A 10574-nucleotide genomic window follows, 5' to 3' on the forward strand; every position below is an offset into this window, starting at 1 on the left:
TGCACGGGCAGGCAAGAAACACTGAATTCATGGGAGTCGCCAAGCTCAGTAGTAACTGCTGAGTAATTGCTCACAAACTAATGAGTAACTTCTCATCGATAGCTGAAAGCAGGGCCCTCCTTGGTCCTCCCAGCAGCCGCGGGGTTGCCTCCTTTAAACAATACTAACAGGAGCGATGTGCAGACAGCTGGCCAGCAAGGCTCTCCTGCGTGTAGGCTGGCAGAAAAACCCGTACGGAGCGGAGCGTTTGTCTTTGTTAGGTGAGTGATGCAGTGATTAATCTCTTAACACACATGCCTACTGCTGTTTTACCAGGGGGGTTTGCTCAAAACCCGTGCTCAGCTGCCATCTCGCACGCTGTATGAGGCAGGAGGACACCTTTATCTGGGGTGCAGGAACTCAATCTGCCAAGTTGTTCAAGTACAGGCTTTCCGTCAGGACTGACTGGGATGGTTTTAGGGGTTTTACCTGGACTGGTCACCAAACGCAGCCTTGGAGGGAGGTCCTGGCCAACAGAAGGAAATCCAAGCTGGATGGAAACCTAAAACCCTACAGCGATAAAAGCCGGGCAGGGCATGGAGTGCTGCGGCTGCCTGCAGTGCCAGAGTCAGGAGGAGTCCTGTGTTTTCCCCGTTCTCTGCACGAGCGTTTTCTGCTCGCCCCAGTAGGTCCCTGAGAGCTGCCGAAAACCAACACAAGCGATGGGAGATCTGGCCACAGACTCTTGCTGCGCTGCAGAGAAACAGGAGCCTCCCTGCCACAGCTCAGTAGAGCTAAAAATGAGCATTTCTACTTCTGAATGCTACCATTCCAAATGGGATATTTTTTTTTTCCAGGAGGGCAGAGATCCCACCTCCCACCCCTCTCTCCCAGCTACACGAGGATGCCTGCCCTCCGCAGGGCCTCCGGCCTCGCCACCACCCTCCTGCCCGCTCTCAGCTCGTGGGACCACTCACTGCATGAACGGGGAGACGTTTTCTAAACAGCTTATTTGCCTTTATTGAGAGTTATGTAGAATACAGAGCCCTTTCTTTCTCTTACACAGATTTCAGGAAGGACAAAGAAGTCAAAATACAGCTGCATCCTGCTGTTTCCCCTTGCACATTCTTTGTGAAGATTTCATCTGGCATCTTTTACAATTCAGCTGAAGACAGAAATAAGGTATTTTTCTACTTCCGAAAATAAGCAGCTACTCATAACATACTAAGATGCAGGTAAAACACAGGCAGAAACCCTAAAATATCAGGCTTCCCTGTCAGGGAGCGCTGAAAACATGATTTTCTGTGGCGATCCAGGCTTTCTTATTCAGCTAATGATAAAGTGTAGTGATTTTTCTTCTAGACTAGCTATGGAGGAAAGAAATGCACGGGAAGGCCAGGAGCGGTGACTGAGAATGGATGGCAAAGAGCTGCTGTGCAAGCCCCTCTCTAAGTAGATGGCCGTGGCCACGGCGAGGTGGCCCTGGGGATGTGCCTCCTGCTTTCAATGGGGGTAAAAGCCCTTGTGCTGCGGGTACAGCACCTGCACTGCCAGGACACCCAAAAAATAAGGTCTTCCTTCCAAGCACCATGTCTCAGCGCTCAGCAGAACTCTAATATGCCTTCATTTGGAAATATGGCTCAGAAAGGAGCTTTGAAATGTTGATTTGCCAGGTGGGCTTTCTTCAGGTCATCCTCCAGTCGTGCTGCCTCTCGCCCATCCTCTCCCTCCTCCTCCTCCTCCTCCTCCTGCCCATGCGAGGGGTGGCCGTGGCCTGTTGGCAGCAGCTTTCTGCTTCCCGCTGGGGGCTCAGCGGCCGTACTCCCGCTCGATGCTGGCCATCAGCTCCTCCTCCGCGCAGTCGTACGACACGGCTGGCCGCCCCGCCGGCTGCTTGCTGCTGCTTCCCGGGCACCTGCTGGTTAAGGGCAGGAGTTATTGTGGGCAGGAGGGGGAATCCAGCTCCAAAGACACAAAAAGAAACTAGTTTCATCTTTTTGTGAATAGAAAAGTCGCAATACAAGTGGCTCGCTGAGACATAGATACTCTAATGCATCAAATTTCCACCACTGGCTGACGTTTGCTATTACTTGGCACCTATTTTAGTCGGTGAGTTCATGAAAGTAAAGTCCTTGCAATGCTGTGGCTCACACTCCCGTAACCCCATAACCCTCCGGTGCGTTACAGCCGAGGCCCAGCTAAAGCTCTCCATAACCTTTACACCAGTTACGCGCCTCCAGGCTTTGTGCAGAGAGGTGTTCTTACTATTTTCTGTTTATTTATTTCAGGATTTGCATGCCCTCTGGCTTCTGCCCCTTTCGATAGGGCTGGACAGTGCCAGTAGGAACGGCTTGCGTTTCCACTGGTTTGGTATTTTGTACCTCTGCTTTAGAGATATGTAAGATAAAATGCAGTAAGATAAAATGTAGCCCAAACAAGGGCTCTCTGGGGCTTGAACAAACGCCTCTAGGTTTGGTATCTGCGTGTGGGCTCTGCTGGGCCCACGATTCACTCGAAGGAACTTGGGTATTAACACGTCTTCACAGACCTGCAGCTCAGGGGGTTCACTCTGTGTCCGCCATGAACAAGTAAGCAAGAAATAAATGGTTTTGTAGGGCAGTTGGTAGGCTGCCAAAGTGAGGTTTTCATATCCGCTGGCATGGCTCTGGCTCTATCATCGTTAGCATCTATGGCTTACCATTCATCCAAGGATGAGATCTGAGATCCATCTCATCCGTGGCCTTGTAGCTTGGATGAATTTGGCGCTAGCATCCCTTGGGGAAAAAAACTGAGAACCCTGGTTATTAGATGAGAGCTGCCCCAAAGCAGGTAAGTGTGGAATGAGAATTGAAGGAAAATGCCCTGAGTTGAAGGAAAATGCCCTGAAATGCTTTTTCAAGGAAACTTTATCATAAATGGGAACTGCTTTCAGAAACCCTCAGCCATCTTTGGCAGCCAGGAATGGTTCTCCTTGGGCACAGGGGTGGCTGGAATGTTTCTGAAGCAGGCAATTGCCTGTTGGAGCAAAGTGCACGGAGGTAGCTGCACCTTTATGTCTGCTTAAGACAGAAGGCCCAGCTGGCCTGACCTCGCAGTGCTCGTGCCGTGCCCCGTGCATGTCAGGAACAGTTCGATGTTTTCCCGGGAGCCACCTGGCCCCCAGCTGGCGTGGCGGCCGCATCATGTGGGCCTGGGGCTATGGACATTGCACCCTGCCCTCGGCTGCAGCTTCTCCTGGCAGCAGTAGGGTTTAGCCAGCAGGCTCTGCTGTTCCTTCCTTTTCTTCATTTCTCTTCTCCTGAAGACCTGTGAGCTATCTGGTTTCTGCTGCAGCAGCAAATCAGGGAGGAAAGCTGGAAGCCAGTGTCCACGAGCCAGGATTATGCACCAGCAGCTGCAAAGCAAATTCTTTTGAATTTGAAAGAATCGGGAAAAGGAAATGTAGAAATCTGACTTAAACACACAACTGGCACGTGATTTATTGATTTAAACCCTGTGCTGGGACAGTCCTCCAACTAATTCCATGTTACACACTGAATCGGAGGCAGCGCTCTTGGCAGCTTGCTCGCAGACCCACAGAAGAGCCATTGTTTCTCCTAACGACTGCACGATTCCTCACTGTTAATTATTCTCCATGCTCTGGCCTGGCTGGCGACCCCCGAGCACGAGAGAAAGTCTCCAGGTAAAATTCAAGCTTGGTGAAATACAGACGTGTTTTTAAGAAGACAAGAAGCCCACTGCCACGCAGGCCCCAGAACCGAGCGGGATAAAGCGGGCAGCGTTTACTGCACGAGCAAGGCCCTGCCCAAGTTCCTTCTCTCTGCGATTGTGACAAATCTATCTGTCGTTTAATTTGGAAAAACGGCATTAAGTCCAAAAAAGAGTGACTCCATCTGCATAAAAAGAGAAACTTCTCTGCCCCGAGGACAGCAGGCCTCTGCCTTGGAGGTTGTCAGGGCCAGGCCGCACGGAGCCTGAGCGTGGCTCCAAGCCAGAGGCTGGGCCAGGGACTTCACGAGGCCCTCCCAGCCCGATCCTTCATCTCAAGGGCTTGTTAAACAACGACAAAGTCTGGATTTGGTTTCAGAAGCCCCAGCACGCCCTGCGTCTCCAAAAGTGTCTTCAGAGAGGGCTAAGGCAGCTGACAGGGCCCCTGCGCGCTGATGGGCACATCCCGGTTATCGTGCACGGAAGAAAAGCAGCCGGTGCGGCTCCTTGGCCAAACATTTCTCCCGGTCCTGGCATTCATATGGGGCACAGACACCTGAGCACGGCTGGGACAGGACCTGGTGGGCCACAGACCTGCGGGGGGGAGGCCTTGGTGGTCTCACTACAGAGAAGCCAGGCCTGGAGCAGGAGGGATGCAGCGACGTCGAGGTGCTGCCTGTTGATCCAGCCGAGGGCTGTTAGACTTCCCGGCTCAGAAAACAGCAGGTCAGGACGTCGAGGGAAAATTATTCAAGATCTGGCTGTTCTGGGGCAGGGAGAGACCTGAAAAGGAGCAGTGCTGGGAGGAGAAGAGCCTGGTAGGACAGCGAAGGAAACAAGGCCAAGGCAATCCATCAAGATGTCTGTACAGGATATCTGAGCACTGAAAAGTCATTAACAGCTTGGAGGGAGTTAAAAAAGCGGCAATAAGAATTATTTAAGAGGCTACAGCAAAGCAACTAAGGCAAGAGGAAAACAAGACGTGCTCCCGTTCAGCTAACGGCCTCTCTGTGTTCGAGGATGATTAAGGGGAGAAGCATTTAATTTTTTAAATGGATAGACAATGAGCTACGCACCGAGCAGGAGGAAGTGCAAAGGACAAGACTGGACAAAAACTGAGCAAAAACTGCCTTTTGAGCAAGACGTTGGGCACGGTGAGCCAGCCTGCCCAAGGTGGGGATGGTGGAAAGCCCAGAGTCACAGCGTGGCCGTGGCTGAAGGGACCTGCGGGGGCCAGCCGGTCAAGTTAATCAAGTCCACCTCAGTTATGTGCCTGGAAATGAGGTGGGATGAATCCAGGCCACTGGTTTTTATCGTTCTGCTGAGGATGGGCAAGTCCAGGATTAATCATTACAATGCTTTCTGCAAGACCTCGCAGCTGGTAAATGGGTCAAAGCCACCTTTGGGTAACTCTGCTTGTGACACAGGGCTTGGGAGCAATTAGAAACTCGTTACAATGTTCCTGGGCCGTGTCATCCGACCTGTGCACTGCCAGATGCCAGAGAGCGGTTCACAAAACAATTGCTTGGTGGAAAATAAAAAGGTAACACGATGCAGTGAAGAATACATACACGTTGCCAAGCACCTGGAGGTGACTGGAGATTTATTAGGGCCTGCTCTAGACGTTTAATGGGGTCCCAAGTGAGTTTTTGCAGTCCGTGCCCACCTCCAGCACCCACCACGGGTGCGTGCTCTCCCGGCAGATAGCACGTGGTCCCTGCTAGCCCCAGCCACACCGTGGTTCTGCGAAGTCTCCTTATCTCATTTTTTTCCCTGCTCAACATTTATTTCTTTAATTGGTTTTATGGGAATTCCTCCAGCCAAGCAGTCTATCAGGATGTTTGCTGCTGTACATGGGTGTTGGAATAACTCTACCACAGCCCTGCGTAATATTCAGGACCAGACACCTACACACACTTTAACCACCGCTTCTGTGGCCTGAGCTGCTTTGATTGCATCCATGTGAAGATTTGCTGGGTGCTGAACCACCTCCAAAAAGCGTTTGCACTGCCCCATCCCCGAGGGTTGCTCCTGCCCCTCACTGTTGGCAGCGTCTCATGGGTTTCCCCTTGTGATTCCCAGGGAGGAAAGGAGGATGTTATCCATCCTACGCGTGCTGGATGACCTTTTTATGAGGTCCTTCAAGATGCCTTTGTGACATGCTGACATCCTACATTCTGTACCACTCAGGACCAGGAGTGAATTGCTATACCGTGCTTAAGGTGGAGCTGAGATCTTTTCAGGCAGCTTGGCTCCAGGGTTATTTAACTCATAAACAGGTATGGAAGAGATATCTAGGGCTATGAACAGTTTGGGAAAATTCTCACAAAACCCTCAGGTGGGACAGTTTGGAGATGGATGGTGGGGAGAGCTGTGGGCACCTTGAGCTGCCCCATACAGGGAAAGGAAGGGAGGGGAAGGGAGGGGAAGGGAATGGAAAACTCACTCATTGCTGATGTTGTTGTTCTCTGGGTCAGGCGGGCTTCCAGGTAACACAGCCTTGAAAAGAACAAACATCAGGTATTTCAGTGGCATCACTCAGAAGCTGTGCTCATCTCTAGGGGGCTGTGTTTACACCCCAAACAACCTCTGTGAAGATGATAGAGGTGCAAGAGCATCCCTTCAGTACCTACAGTCCTGCTGGCTCTGCTTCAGCTTTCTGGGCACCCGGCTGGCTGCCGAAGCCACCACGTGTTAAGTGATGGCACCTCCTGATCCCCATGGATGTGCACTGCCCCACTGACTGGTGGCCAGCAGCATGAAAATACCTGACAATGAAGAAAGCTACGGCAACGTGGAGCCACTTCTTCCCACCTGACAAAGCACTTTCCCTGCTATAAAGCACTTCTCACCACACTGCTTGCTGAAACGACCTCATCTGCAGGGGAAATACCCAAATTCCTAATACTGGAACCCCAAAGGTTCCTGACGGGTCACTGGATGGGCCACCAAAGCCAAACCTGGGCTTTTAATTTATTCAATTTATTTTTTTAATTATTATTATTTTTTTAAATAATATTTTAATTTTTAATTTAAACTGGGCAGATGGTCAGACCCCACATCCCTCTGAGCCCCTAGCCCAACCAGTGGTAAAGTGAAACCCCTGCAGCCAGCCCCAGCACTGCCAGAAGAATAAAATTCCTATCTTTTTCCACTTTTCTGCACTGTCTCATGGGATACGATGGGGAGAGGGACAGCGGCTGTGGCTTGGCAGAGCTGTGTTGACTTGGCCGCTGTTTTGCTGAGGCTGGAGCTGGTGATTCACGCGGGTTATTCTGACTCCTGTGACGACACCCGCAGAGGTTACACAGGCAAGGCGCAGACCCAAAGTCAGGACTTGGCTCCCAGAAAGCAGAAACGAAACAGCTCTCGGGGCGGCTGGGTGGGGTCGGGGCTGCCACCGTCACCTCGGCTCCCCTGCACCTCTCCTGGCGCAGGGTCAGCCTCTTCAGCCCCACATAGCTTCTGCCTCTGGAGCTGGGAGAGGTATCTGCTGCCTGTCCTGGGCCTTTGCATCCCGCCTGCTTGCTCAGAATTCCAAACTGAGCCTCCACAAACCTGGAGCATCTTTTGCTACCTTCCAAAACGCAGCGCACCTCCTCTCGGATGGGTCCCCGCTCCTGGGCAACGTGTTTGCTCTGGGAGAGCCTGGAAACAGCTCCTGGGGCTGGCTGCAAGAGCTGATGGTGAGCAAAGAGAGTTCCCTTCTGGTTATGGAGCATCACCTCCTGGCAGCCTCCCAGAGCCAAAAAAAGCAGGCAGCAGCCCCTCTACGTGCTGCCAGGATGGAGCTGTGCTGAGCTCCTGAGGCTGTATCCTCCCGGAGCATGCCTCATCCTCATCCTCCTCATCCTCCTCCCCCCCAGCAGGATGCGGCTGCCCCAGATCGCCTTGCACATGGGTTCAGCCCTTCCCACCGTGGGAACCCTCCTTCCTGTACTGAGGGTGGGCTTGGATGGCGGTCGGTTGCCTTCTCCCCCCCCTTTGTGGCCGACTCCTGCACGCTACGAGCCGTACGTGTCGTGTGGGTGGAAGGCAGAATTAATTAGTCATCGGGACAGAGCGGCTCTGGTCGGCAGAATCTGCTTCTCTCTGCAGAACCCGCTCCCACCTTCTCCCAGGGATCCGTCAGCGCCGGCACTTCTTTCCCAAGCTCTCTGCTGACGTTTAATTGGGAGCACCAAAAAAAATCTGCTGGCCCTGCCGGCACGGCAGGCAGGCAGGCAGCACCCTCCAGCGACGCAAGAAATGCCGTGGGTGGCCAGGCCAGCAGTCACCGCCCAAAACAAGACCTCAGGAACAAAATCCAGCTCGTGTCACGGGGAAAGGATGGGCCCCCCCTTGCTCCGTCCTCCGGCTGGGAACGCATGCACGGCACTCGGTTTGGGTCAGGGGTGGTGTCAGGATAAAAATGACCCCTGCTCTGCTGAACAGGGCTGGGGAAAATAATAAAAGGTGGGGGTCTGGGGAGCCCAGCTGCAGCACGGCTGTAAGGGGGACAGGGGCTCAGCCACTGATGCCGGCCAAGGGGACGGCACAGCTTGCTGTCGGGTGGATTCTGCTGAAATTTCAGATGGTTTCAGGAAGAAAAGGAGCATTAAATTAACAGAGAGAGGGAATTTTCCTCGGTAGCCACCCGGAGTAAACTGCAGAGCGAGTGTCTGGACTCAGGGGAGGGCATTTTTGACCATTAAAAAAACGAGGAAGGAAACGCAGAGATAAATTGCTAGATCTGGGCGATCAGATTTCTGCGGCCAGAGGCCCGGTTTGGCGAGGGCAGGAAACCACATCTGCCACCCTGTGCCCCTGCGGTGCACGGCTGGGGGTGTCCGGCAGCAAGGTGATGCACCAACGGGTGGAAAACGCCTTGTTTGGGCTGAAAAACCCAGCTTTGAGGATTTAACCGGTGCTTTGGAGGCGTGCAGAAGACGGTTACCGCAGGCTCTGCCTGCCTTGCTCCAGCGCTGCAGCTGGGTGGTGGATTGCTGCCATCGTGCTCCGGTAAGCAGCAGGGCAGCGCCATGGAAAAAGCTGCTAAAGGCAAGACCTGAACGCCTCTGCTTGATTTTCCGTCGTGGGAAGCCGGTGGTGAAATGCCTGAGGCTTCCCTCCTGGCTTCCACGGGGAGCAGCCACATCTGCGCCGTGGCAGCGTTTGCAAAACCACGGGTGTTCTGAGCAAAGACTCAAAGGACAAGCACGGGACCCTGAAAAGGAAGGACTGGGGCTGGTGGGGAGCTGCTGGGGGCTGTTTGGAGCTGGGTCTCCACCGGGACCGCTCCTCCAGCCCCTCATTGCCCCCAGCAGCTCTGCCAAACCATCCCATCCTCTCCTCACCCCACTTTTCCACCCTCTCCCCAGCTCGCACGGCAGAGGGCACCCCACAAATCTCCCTCCCGGCTCCCAGGGCGGTGCAGCCCAGCTGGCATCCCGCTCCACAAACCTCCCCGTGGGAAGGGTGGGACGGCTGCTTGCACAATGCCCTAAATCCTAAACCGCATCCTGCGAGCAGTCCCCAGGGCAGGCAGCTCCCTCCTGTCGGTGGCTCCGAGCCCGTGGGCCGGGAGGAGCTGGGGCTGCCATCGAGCGGGACCACGGCCACCTCGGCGCAGGTAGGAGCCTGGGTCTGCCCTGCAGACCTACTCTGTAGTACCAGCTCTCTCCTGTTCCCATTATCAAAGCCTACTTCCTTTCAGTTTTGTTTTGTTTTGTTTTTTCCTTTAAGGCTCGCATAAAACTGTTTCTCGTGCTCGCCGAGCCTCCTGGTTGCCAAATGGGCTTGTCGCCGTGCCACGGGCGCGCAGTTTGGTAGTGGGAAAAGAGCAAAACCGAGGCATGCAAGCCCGAAGTATTGCATCCTAAATAGCTATTTCTGTCAGTAAATCACAAAATCGTAGGGTCATTTAGGTTGGAAAAGACCTTAAAGACCAGCAAGTCCAGCACTTCCAATCTCCCCACCGCACCACGTCCCTAAGCCCCGTGCACCCACCCCAGTACCTCCAGAAGCACATTGCTGCAGCGGGAATGTTTCACCCGAGCCTCAGGACCGGTGGTGCCCCTGCTCGGAGCAGCTTTTGCCTAACAAACAGGACACAGCTTCCGCAACAACACCTTCCAGCTAAGAGGAACGACGCCGGTGATTTTTGGCCTCAGCACCAGCTGTAGAAACACAGGGCGCCCCGATTTGGAGGGGACCCACAAGGATCACTGAGCCCAGCTGCTGGCTCCATGCCACACCACCCCAAAATCAGACCGTGTGTCTGAGCGTTGTCCAAATGCTTCCTGATCCCAGTGGGTCCCTCCCAGCTCGGCTACTCCATGATTTCTGAGCTCCGGCAGCTCGGTGCTGTGCCCGCCGCCCTGCGCAGCCTGTCCCCGTGCCCCACCACCCCTGGGTGCAGACCCTTCCCCTGCCCCCCAGCCGGACCCTCCCCGTGCCAGCTCCGTGGCGATGCCGCCGTGACTTCGGAGCTGGGGAAAAGAAAACAAATCTCAGCTCTCCTCGGAGGAAAATCCAGGAAACGGAGTGGTTCTTGAGGCAGCGCAACGGGGCGGCTGCAGCGGCGGGGAACCATTTGGGGTTCCCGTTGGGGTAATGGAAGTCCTGTTTAAGGGGGGGGGGTCCCAAGGAAACTTGGCATGGGGAAAGGGGACGAGGAGAAACCTGGGGTAACACCGAGCCCCCACAAGGACCCCCTTGAACCGAGCGACGCGGGGCAGTGACGGCGACATCCCCGCACCCCCCTGGGGGGCTGCGACCACCCTGGGGGGGGGGGCACGATTTGGGGAAGGGGTCGCTTAGGGCCCCGGGGGGCACTTACCTCCCGCGGGGGGCTGCCGGGGGCGGGCAGCGCCGCCGCCCCCTCGCCCCCTGCCGCCGCCTCCGCC

At 54.5% G+C, this 10574-nt stretch overlaps 1 long non-coding RNA gene across 1 annotated transcript; it reads right to left on the reverse strand.

Moving 5' to 3' along the window:
* Window positions 1-974: 974 nt before the first annotated feature.
* Window positions 975-10542, reverse strand: LOC118164572. The gene is made up of 3 exons (XR_004749548.1): window positions 10508-10542; window positions 6134-6186; window positions 975-1897 (listed from the first exon to the last, which is right to left on the reverse strand). It is a non-coding gene; the product is annotated as an uncharacterized LOC118164572 (long non-coding RNA).
* Window positions 10543-10574: the final 32 nt, after the last annotated feature.

This window comes from Oxyura jamaicensis, chromosome 3 (assembly GCF_011077185.1).
Source record: "Oxyura jamaicensis isolate SHBP4307 breed ruddy duck chromosome 3, BPBGC_Ojam_1.0, whole genome shotgun sequence".
In the NCBI taxonomy this organism is placed as follows: Eukaryota; Metazoa; Chordata; class Aves; order Anseriformes; family Anatidae; genus Oxyura; species Oxyura jamaicensis.